Below are 10812 nucleotides of genomic sequence, written 5' to 3' on the forward strand. Positions count from 1 at the left end.
GCGTAAGAACTTTTATCCTTTTACTTATGCTCATTTTCATGTGTGTTTGTATTTTTGGGTTCGTGGACTGGGCCAATGTTGTTGGGCCCCGTCCTCGTCATTTTTACTTTTTATGTTTGTATTTTGAATTTGTAAGGGAGGCCGAACCACGTCTCGCGACGGTTCGTCCTCTCCCACGTTCACTTGGCACCCATCCTCACTATATAAGGGGATGGCATGCCCAAGGAACACCTTGGAGTCATTGTGGAAAAGTTTATTCACAATTCGTCTCCCTATCGTAGAGAGTAGTGTAGGGGTTTGGCTAGCCCCACCCCACGTTGAGATCACTCCGTGGTAGAGCCCACGCCTCGTCGAGATCACTCCGAGGAGATGTGTTAAAGCGCGCCGCCGAGATCACTCTGGTGCGAGGAAAGAGTTTCAAAAGCCGCCGCCATCAAGAATCGAAGAGGCCTTCGCCGAGATTACTCCGGGTCTTGGGAGATTCAAGAAGCATCGGCGACACGCCATCAACCGGGAAATCTGCTCCGCCGAGGAGCACACCCCAGATCCGTCAAGAACTCCTCTTTCTTGGAGGGTTCTTGGTTGTTACAGTTCAAGAAAGCCATTTCTTGGTACCTTTTCCCACCCTTCCACCATTTCTTGATCGCCCACCCCCTTTCCCCATCGCTTGATTCCCAACCGCCTCGTCTTGCCTTTCTTGATCACCCACCCTCCTTTCCCCATCGCTTTCTTGATTCCCAACCGCCTCGTCTTGCCTTTCTTGATCGCCCCTTTCCCCATCGCTTGATTCCCAACCGCCTCGCCTTGCCTTTCTTGATCGCCCCCTTTCCCCATCGTTTCTTGATTCCCAACCGCCTCGTCTTGCCTTTCTTGATCGCCACCCCTTTCTCCCATCGCTTGATTCCCAAACGCCTGCCTTGCCTTTCTTGATCGCCTACTCTCCTTTCTCCCATCGTTTCTTGATTCCCAACCGCCTCGTCTTGCCTTTCTTGATCGCCCACCCTCCTTTCCCCATCGTTTCTTGCTCCCCAACCGCATCCTCTTGTCTTTCTTCCTGGCCCCCTTTCTTTCCCCTTGCTTTCTTGTTTTCTTGATTTCTTGAATTCTTGATTTCATGATTTCTTGATTTCTTGATCTCACCATATCTCCTTGATTCCCCTTCGTTCTCCCCTTCGCCCTCATCTTTCTTGATTTCTTGATTCCCACCCTCTACGCCATAACCGATTACTTGGTTTTCTGCCCCACCCCCACGACTATTCCCACAATACTTGGTTCGCTATCTTGCCCGCCCACACGACCACGCCAGGCCAGCCAAGCGCGCACCTTGTGCGCCTCTGCTCCGACTTTGTTGCACGCCACCCGTGGACTCAGCTCTCTGCTGGTAGTTACGACCGCACCGTCCGCACCCGGTTTTGTCTCGCCAACGACACTCATCCGCACGACCCGACACTAAGCATCCGCCGACGACTTGGACGCCTTGGACTAAGCGATACAAAGGTCAGTCTCATCTCCTCTATAAACTCCAGTATTATTATCTTCGACAGTCTCGTCTTCCCCTATCGCGTCCGCTACCGTGATATTCTCGAACATCATCGGATAGGACTAGCCACCTTGTCGAGCATAGGGATTATTGTGGTAGACGGACTGTCATCCGACTTGGACGCCGAACGCTCCAGGGCTGTTAGATGCCCCTCACTTAGTAGACGTCTAGTAGGTCCAGCGGGTCATTGGGAGTTTGATCTTAGGTTCACTCGTCTCTCATTGATCGGTACGGCCGACGTCGCTATCTGTCAAGTCCTTATCTGCTCATTCGTATTTTCTCATCATTCGGCTTACATCCCATACATTCGCATCATAACCCTGTGACGTGAAATGCGCCGATCGATCCCGGCCGTTGTCGTTTCACATCAGATCCTGTACTCGTGGAATAGGAAAACGGTATTTCACCGTCATCTTGTTGATGGCTCGCGAGTCGCAGCACGTCCTCCAAGTACCGTCACCCTAATTAGAAGAGGAGTTTAGAAAGGGGGGTAGAAGAGGTGAGATGAGTAGAAGAAATATGGAACTCTAAATTGGCTTCTTTGATCCTAATGAAAGGATCCAAGAAGTCAATTAGAGAGGTTAAAAGGGAATTTTTAATTTGAGTTTGGGTTGTTTTTTTAACTTTGGTAATTCAGAACTGAAATGGGGTAATTCAATCTCCTAAGAATTAAAACTAATTTTTTTAGAGTTTTTCTTTGGGAATGCAATTGAATGCCAGGGTAAATCCCTCAATTTCTCCTCTCAATCCTAATCAGGGATTCTACATGCCGCTCAACCCAAGCGATTTAGAAGTTCAGATTAGAACAAAGAAGAAGAAACAAACAACTTAACCAATTTCATTCAAAATGCAACAAAGTTCAAATACAATGAAGGGGAAAAGTACCAAAAAGATTGATCCAGGCTGGGGATCCTCTCTGTCTTGCAGCTGTGATAGAGAACCATCAAGAATGATCCCTCCCTCTCAAAATTGGGCTTCTATACCTAAGTAAAATGGAATAAATTACCATTTTACCCCTTATGAGTATTTAAATTTTATCTATCAATGGAGGCCTGATCTCAATGATCCAACCATATAATTAGAAAGAGGGTGTCAAGACGATCAAATCCATAAAAAAATCATCTCAATCGGAGTTCTGGATCGAAAGTTATGAATAAATGAATTTAGACCAATGTTAACCATTGGATTAATTCATTTATTCATTTTTTTTTCTCCTAACCGCAAGCTGACGTGTCGCCATTTTATTGGCGGCGACTTTCCAAATTCTTCCGGCAGGTGCTCTCTCCTTGCGCCACGTAACCCCTGGCGAAAATAAGAAAACAAAAGAAAAATTCAAAAAAGTGGGATTTGCTTACATTTCGCTACGCACCTTTGTGTGCATCTGGAGGCGGAAACTTCCATTGAAAATGTGCCATGTCCCCGCCCGTGCGTGCGCATTGCATGCACCGCACGGGTGGTGAACTTACCTCCCGGAGCTTCTCTCTCTTCACGCCCCATCCGATTCTCATATGACAGCCAAGAGAGTGCCACGTCGACACGCGAGAGACTCCTTGCTGTTTTTTTTTAAGAACCCCTTTATAAAATTAAAAGTTGCAAGTGAACGCCGCCCTAAAGTATTTATGTCTCTGTCCTCCCCGCATTCTCTCTCCTCCGTTTTTCGTCTAAAACATTAAAACAATAAAACTGGTAATTGCGATAAAACCTTGTAAAATTTTATATTGGATCTTTACGCCTGCCGTCGCGACCGAGAGCCGTTTTCAGGGTCTTTTTGCAACGAAAGTTTGCCAAAAGCCCCTTCAATGTTCAAAAACTATAAAAATACTTTTTTTCTATTATAAATATACCTTTTTTTCTTAGAATAAATGCAGTTCCTCTTCAAATAAATCCCAAAAAAAATCCTAAAAATTCGTAAAAAAATCTAGAAAATTCACTGATTCATTCCCATGCTGATAAATGTCAAAATAAAATATTAAATTTGTCATTTTCATTCATAAATAGTTATTTCGAGCTTCCATAAATCCTTTAAAATTCATAGAATTAACATAAAATTAGGAAAAAAATCAGAAATCACTTGAAAACACTATTTTCATGTAAATATGTGATAACAACCCCATTTTAAGCTCTTTAAATGCATAAAATTGTGCTAATAACATGAATTAAAGACATAAATTAGGGTGTTATCATATACCCCCCTACTTAGACATTGCTAGTCCCTTAGCAACATCTAAGTATTCTGCCGTATTGTCATTTCTTTCATCCTCTGGGTCAAACAACGAGTGTTGGAAGTGTTAAGTGTATCAATCGAAAGCTGAGCTTAAACACTAAATGACAATTTGAGCCACAACCTTTTCAGGAATGTGGGGTTCCTTTCTCCTTGGTTTGAATGCCTAAGTGGATGAGAAGGGAGTGTACTCGTTGCTAGGTATGACACTATACTCCTAAGGTAAACTCTCTGCACTCATCTGAAAGTGGCCTCACATCTCTCGCAAGCAAGATCACTCTCTCCCGGGGTGGCGGCCACCGAGTACTTGTCTCCCGTTAGTGTTTTTCCACCCCAAAAATAGAAGCAGCCAATTTTCTCCTCCTTTTTAGCACAGAAAATGAAGGTAACAAAAGAGGATATATGGCGTAATTGTTGGAGTTGTGATGCAAGAGATGGTAATAACATGAGGGGACTTGAATAAGTGTGTTAAAAAATGTGGTGAATGTATGGTTGACAAGACGTGGTGCTACCTGCGATAACCTACTCCCAAGATTTTCATAAGAAATGAGGGAGATAAAAGAGATGGGACCAATGTGATGATACAAAGATAGAGAGCAATATGACCATAAATGGAATAGTAACATAAGAAATTTGCGCAAGTCAAACCCCCCTCTTCACTTCTTTTTCTTCTTCTTCTTCTCTTCCCCTTTTTTTTAACTTATTTCTGCTTCTTTTTCTTTTCCTTTTATTTATTTTTATTTTTTATTTTTTGATGAAGAGGGGCCTGACCAAAAATTGAAACACTTTCCATTATCTAAATGATTTTCAAACATTTTATCGCAACTAGCATGAGTGTCATAACAATCACATTGGTCTAGAGAGAAGGGACAGAAGAATAAGATTAAGATAATGCAGATGAATCATGGACAGAAAAAGAGTCAAAGAGGCAGTATCGTAGTGATACCGTGGAAAGGGAGATAGACGTACTTGGGAGATAGGCATATCCTCGGTAGTGAAAGCAAGGTGGTGGAGTCAAGTTGTGATGGATATGGCGTGAAGCGTGTGAAACAATGAGGTGGATGGAGATGGTGTATTCTGTGCATAGGACTTGAAGAATGACTGCCCACTATTTTGGAATGAAAGTAGGCTAATGGTGGGACGAAGTACATAAGTGGGATCGGCTGTTTTGAGCTGATGGAATGGGGGATCTCAGTTCACTCATCACTCTCCTTTGCACCATAGAGCTTCTACCCTTGGACTTTCCATCATCTACTCACCTACTAGACACCCTACCCAATTTTGAAATCGACCCCACATTGCTCAAAATCACGTGTGCAGCACCTCAAGTTGTTCTTGATCCGCTCTAGGAGCTTAACTTCTCTACACATGTTCCCAAACCACTGGATGAAAGGTATGACTCATGTATATGCATGTTAAAGATGATTACAAGCAGGTTCAATTCATATAATATTTTTTTAAATTAAATGCATGAGTCACAGTTCGCCACATAAAATGAACTAGCTCCCCCTACTAAAACGTGCATGGTCCTCAATGCGTATCTACTAAAATCATGAAGAGTAAAACTGAGGTGAGAAGGGCAAACAGTGATATTGGAGACGTTGGGCCCGATGACATTATTAATAAGAGATCCTGGCGATAGTGCTGATTTGCTGAATCACATACGCCCGCAACCTGGTCAAAGTTACCATAGAAGACACAACAAAAATAAGAAGCTGACATAATGCAAAGAAAGTAAATCCTAAAACATAATAAAAGAACACAAATCTTGTTGAGAGCTCTAAGCGGATGGTCATGTCGCTGCTTCTAAAGAAATATCTTCATTGGGGGGATGCGGCTCGTGCTCAAGGAAGGGTTTCAAACGCTGCCCATTGACCTTGAATTCGGCTCCATGTGTTGTATCTCGAATGAGGACAGACCCATTGTCAAAATGTTGGCATACGACGTAAGGTCCATCCCATCTTGATTTAAGCTTTCCTAGAAAAAGTTTAAGCCAAGAATTATATAGCCAGATTTTTTGTTCAGGGACAAAAACTTTCATGTGTATGTGTTGATCATGGAACGCTTTCATCTTGGCTTTGTAGATGCGGAAATTTTCATATGCTTCGTTCCGCAACTCCTCCAATTCATGCAGCTGCAATAAACGATGTTCACCTGCATCATCGAAAGATAGATTAAATCGCTTAATAGCGCATAAAGCGCAATGTTCGATTTCTAAAGGGAGATGACAGGCTTTTCCAAAGACTAACCTGAATGGCGACATTCCTAACGGGGTTTTATATGCAGTCAGATACGCCCATAGCGCATCAGGCAACTTACTAGACCAATCCTTTCTATTAGTGTTAATAATTTTCTTCAAGATTTTTTTAATCTCCCTATTTGAGACTTCGACTTGGCCATTGGCCTGAGGGTCATAAGGGGTGGTAAGACGATGATGAACTCCATATCGTTCTAACAATTCTTTAAAGACTTTGTTGTTGAAATGAGTTCCACCATCACTAATAATGGCTCGTGGGCATCCAAACCGGGAAAAGATATTATCTTTGACAAATTTAACAACCTCTTTGTGGTCGTTTTTTCGTGTTGGTATGGCTTCTACCCACTTACAGACATAATCAACACCAACCAAAATATATTCATATCCAAAAGATGGAGGAAAGGGTCCCATGAAATCTATGCCCCAAAGATCAAACAACTCAACTTCAAGAATAGGATGTAGAGGCATAGAAGAATTGCGACCTACATTTACCACTGCTTGACATCGAATGCATCTCTTGTAGAATTCATATGCATCACGATGAAGATGAGGCCAATAAAAGCCACATTGTAGGACCTTATGTGCAGTTATCTTGGAGGCGTAGTGTCCTCCGCTCAAAGATGAGTGACACGACTCCAAAACTCTCCATTGTTCATCCTCTTGTATACATCTTCTAAAAATTTGATCGACTCCCAATCTAAATAGTTCAGGCTCATCCCAACAGTAATACTTGATCTCCTTAAAAAACTTTTTTCGATCATCATAATCCCAACCTTGTGACAATTGACCGATTACCAAGTAATTTACTATATGAGCATACCAAGGTAATTTCCGCGTAGAAATTCCTAAAATATGCTCATCAGGAAAAGAATCTATGATGGGAGTTAGGGATGGCATTGATAAGCGGGAGAGGTGATCAGCTGCACCATTGTCCACTCCACGCCTATCTCTAATTTCAATGTCAAACACTTGCATTAATAAAATCCATTTCATTAATCTAGGTTTTGTCTCTTTCTTGCTTAATAAATGTTTAAGTGCAGCATGATCTGAAAAGACTATAATCTTACTCCCTAAGAGGTAAGATCGAAATTTATCTAAAGCAAAGACAATTGCAAGCAACTCCTTTTCTGTGGTAGAGTAATTTACCTGAGCGGCGTCGAGAGTCTTACTTGCATAGTAAAGAGCTGTAGGTTTCTTGTCTTTGCGTTGACCCAAAACGGCTCTCACTGCATAATCTGAAGCATCACAAAAAATCTCAAAGGGTTCACTCCAATTTCGAGCTTGTAAGATAGGGGCTGTAACTAATGCTTCTTTAATCCGATTAAAAGCCAACTTGCATTCATCATTCAAAATAAGTTCTTTGTCTTTAGAAAGAAGCAAAGTGAGAGGTTTAGCCACTTTGGCAAAATCTTTAATAAAGCGACGATAAAAGCCTGCATGGCCCAAAAAGCCTCTAAGTTGCTTTAGGGTCGATGGGAGTGGAAGCTCCTTGATGATCTCGATCTTTGCCTTGTCCATCGCCAACCCCTCCTTGCTGATATGGTGGCCTAGAACGATCCCCCTGCCCACCATAAAATGGGATTTCTCCCAACTGAGAACTAACTTGTTTTCCTCGCAAATCTGTAACACTTTATCCAAGTTAGACAAACAACACTCAAAAGATTCCCCAAACACAGAAAAGTCATCCATGAAAACCTCAATGCACGTACCAATAAGATCAAAAAACATTGCACTCATGCACCTTTGAAAGGTTGCTGGTGCATTACAAAGTCCAAATGGCATTTTTCTAAAGGCAAATGTTCCTAAAGGACACGTGAACGTAGTCTTATCTTGGTCACTTTCATGAATGCTAATTTGATTGTATCCTGAATACCCATCTAAGAAACAATAGAAACTTTGTCCAGCTAATTTTTCAAGTATTTGATCAATAAAAGGCAGAGGATAATGGTCCTTTTTTCTTTCTAGATTTAACTTCCGACAATCTATGCATACTCACCAACTCGATGCTACCCTAGTTTGGATCTCTTCTCCATCCTGATTCTTGTGAACAGTAATTCCTGTTTTTTTGGGTACTACATGAATTGGACTAACCCACTTACTATCTGAAATTGGGTAAATGAATCCCGCTTTCAGCCATTTGGTGATTTCTTTTAACACCACATCATAAAGATAAGGGTTTAGTCTACATTGATGTTGTACTGAGGGCTTGGATCCTTCCTCGATAAAAATTCTATGCTGATAGACATCAGGGCTGATTCCCTTGATGTCGTCTATGGTCCACCCAATAGAGCTCTTGTGCTGTCGTAATACATTTAATAGGTTAACTTCCTGCTCCATGGTGAGGGTCAAAGAGATGATCACAGGATATGTCTTTCTTGAACCTAAGAAAGCATATTTAAGATGAGAAGGAAGAGGTTTCAATTCTAATTCATCAGTGGGCATAGATATGTAGTCAGTCATACTTTCACCCTTTGTTTCATTGCGGTCATCCTTCTCCCTCTTAAACACTCTCATTCACTGCCATCACATCATACATTACGTTCTCTATGGCATCGCATTCATCATCATCATCATTTAAGGAACATGTATAGATATCTTCTTGGCTACTATTGTGGTATTTCATCAATTGAGAAATTGGTAATTCAACCTCCTCTTTTCCCATGCGCAATTTAATTTTTCCTTCATTCCAATCAGTGTTCACTCTTGCGGTAGCTAGAAATGGGAGTCCTAAAATAATGGGTGCATGACTAATTTTTCCTGAAATTTTTAAATCCACTACTATAAATCCACTGGAAATGAGCACTTTTCTACTTTCATTACCATATCCACCAGCTGACCACACGGTCTTCTAATTGATCCGTCCGCTAACTGCAATTCTAAATTTACTAGTTGTAGTTCACCAAATTTAAAGGTCTGGAATAAAGCCTTAGGCCTAATATTCACACTTGCTCCTGAATCAAGTAAGGCTTTGGTGAATACTTCTCCTCTAATTTCACATTTAATCACTTGTGCTCCCGGATCTTTGCGCTTTTGATGTAATTCATGCAAAAATATTGAACTAATATTCTAAAAAAGTTGAATCCTCTTTTACTTCCTAGGGGGTGTGCATAGGTTTTTCACAAATTTGGAATAATCAGGGATGTACTGTATCGCATCTAAAATAGGAATTTCAATAGTGGCCTCTTTCAAATACTCAAGAAGTGGGCTATCTTTTGATTTTTCTTTCTTTGCTTGTAAGGCACTAGGAAAAGGGATTGGCGGGCAATATGCTTTTGGGTCGGGTTCCTTTTCCAGATTTTCCTCTACCCCTATTTCTTCATCTTTTTCTAGTTCCTCTAACTTATCATCTACTTCCTTTTGTTTTTCTACAGCTGCAAATGGATTAGACAGTTCTCTCCCACTTCTAAGTTTTGATACAACACTTAACTCTCCTTCTTCTTGTTTTTCAGTCATGACATGCACATTATGAATATGCTCATTCGCTATGCTACACATGTCATCAACATAAAGTAAGTTACTAGGATTAATACAGGCCTGAGTAGGGAGTTTACCTGGTTTGGCGCCAATCTTCATTGGGTCTTCACAAGTACCTTGTGGTGCTCCACCGTGCACAAATTGTTGACCGATGTGAAGGCCGACCTCCGCCTTGAGCTTTTCCATCTCACGCCGATGCCTCTCCTCCATTTCTTCGAAAAGCTTGATCATTCTCTTCTTGTCTTCTTGCAGCTCCTTGATTACCTTGGTGAGAGTCGCATTAGTGGGATCTGAAAAATTTCGGTAAGGTTGATAATGTTGTTGGTGATGTGGATTGTTCGCCTTTGGTTGAAACTGTTGTTGGGGTGGTCGATTGTTATTGTTCCATCCCTGTCCTCCTAAGTTTCCTCTAGCGGCCCATTGACCATTGTTCCCTTCCTGCCTGCCTATAGCATTCACTTCTGAAATTATAGGGCATTCCTCTCCTGTGTGGCTATCACTTGAGCACATTTCACATCGACTTATTTGGTTGTGTGCTCCTCCACTATTCTGACCCTGCCATAGTGAAATCATTTTTTCGTTCATCTTTTCCATGGCTTTTCCCATCATGACACCTATCTATTTTTCAATTCGATCCATAGTAATCTGGGGTTCAACCCCCCTAACATCCAACAATCCACCCTTCCGAGGGGTAACCCTAACATGATCGGAGGCATCTTGGTAATAGGCTAAATTGTCGGACATCTTTTGTAGGAGTGCCATGGCTTCATCTTCGTACATATCTGCTATCGCTCCTCCACTTGAGATATCAACTCTTCCTTTTTCCACATCATTCAAGCCTTCATAAAAGATTTGAACTAACTCCCATTTTTGAATGCCATGGTGGGGGCACTTCCTAATGAGCCCCATCAATCTCTCCCATGCTTCACTAAAGGTATTGTTTCCCTGCTGAAAATTTCGAATCTCCCTTCTGAAAGAGTTTGTCCTCGCCACTATATAATATCTCTTTAGAAAGCTTTTCTCCATATCATTCCAAGATTCGAAATTTGTCCCTAATGTTCTAAACCAATCCTTGGCTCTATCCTTAAAGGCACGAGGGAATAGTTTCATTCTCACAGCTTCCTTTGAAATTCTGGGATAAGTGCAACTATCCCACGCTTCGTAAAATTTTTCTAAGAAGTCATAGGGCTCTTCGTTTGCCTTCCCTAAAAAGGATGGTAATAACTGAAATTGGTGTGGATCAATTCTAGACATCACATCATCTACAATACGGGCAGATATCCTGGTCAAGATGGGGGTTTCAACTGGTGTGGAATACTC

General features: G+C 41.6%; 1 non-coding gene across 1 annotated transcript; it reads left to right on the plus strand.

Moving 5' to 3' along the window:
• The first annotated feature begins 10366 nt into the window (after positions 1–10366).
• LOC144711535 (small nucleolar RNA R71) lies at positions 10367–10474 on the plus strand. Its single transcript, XR_013583588.1, has one exon. It is a non-coding gene; the product is annotated as a small nucleolar RNA R71 (small nucleolar RNA).
• The last annotated feature ends 338 nt before the right edge of the window (positions 10475–10812 follow it).

The sequence above is a fragment of the Wolffia australiana genome, chromosome 13 (assembly GCF_029677425.1).
Source record: "Wolffia australiana isolate 7733 chromosome 13, ASM2967742v1".
Lineage (NCBI taxonomy): Eukaryota > Viridiplantae > Streptophyta > Magnoliopsida > Alismatales > Araceae > Wolffia > Wolffia australiana.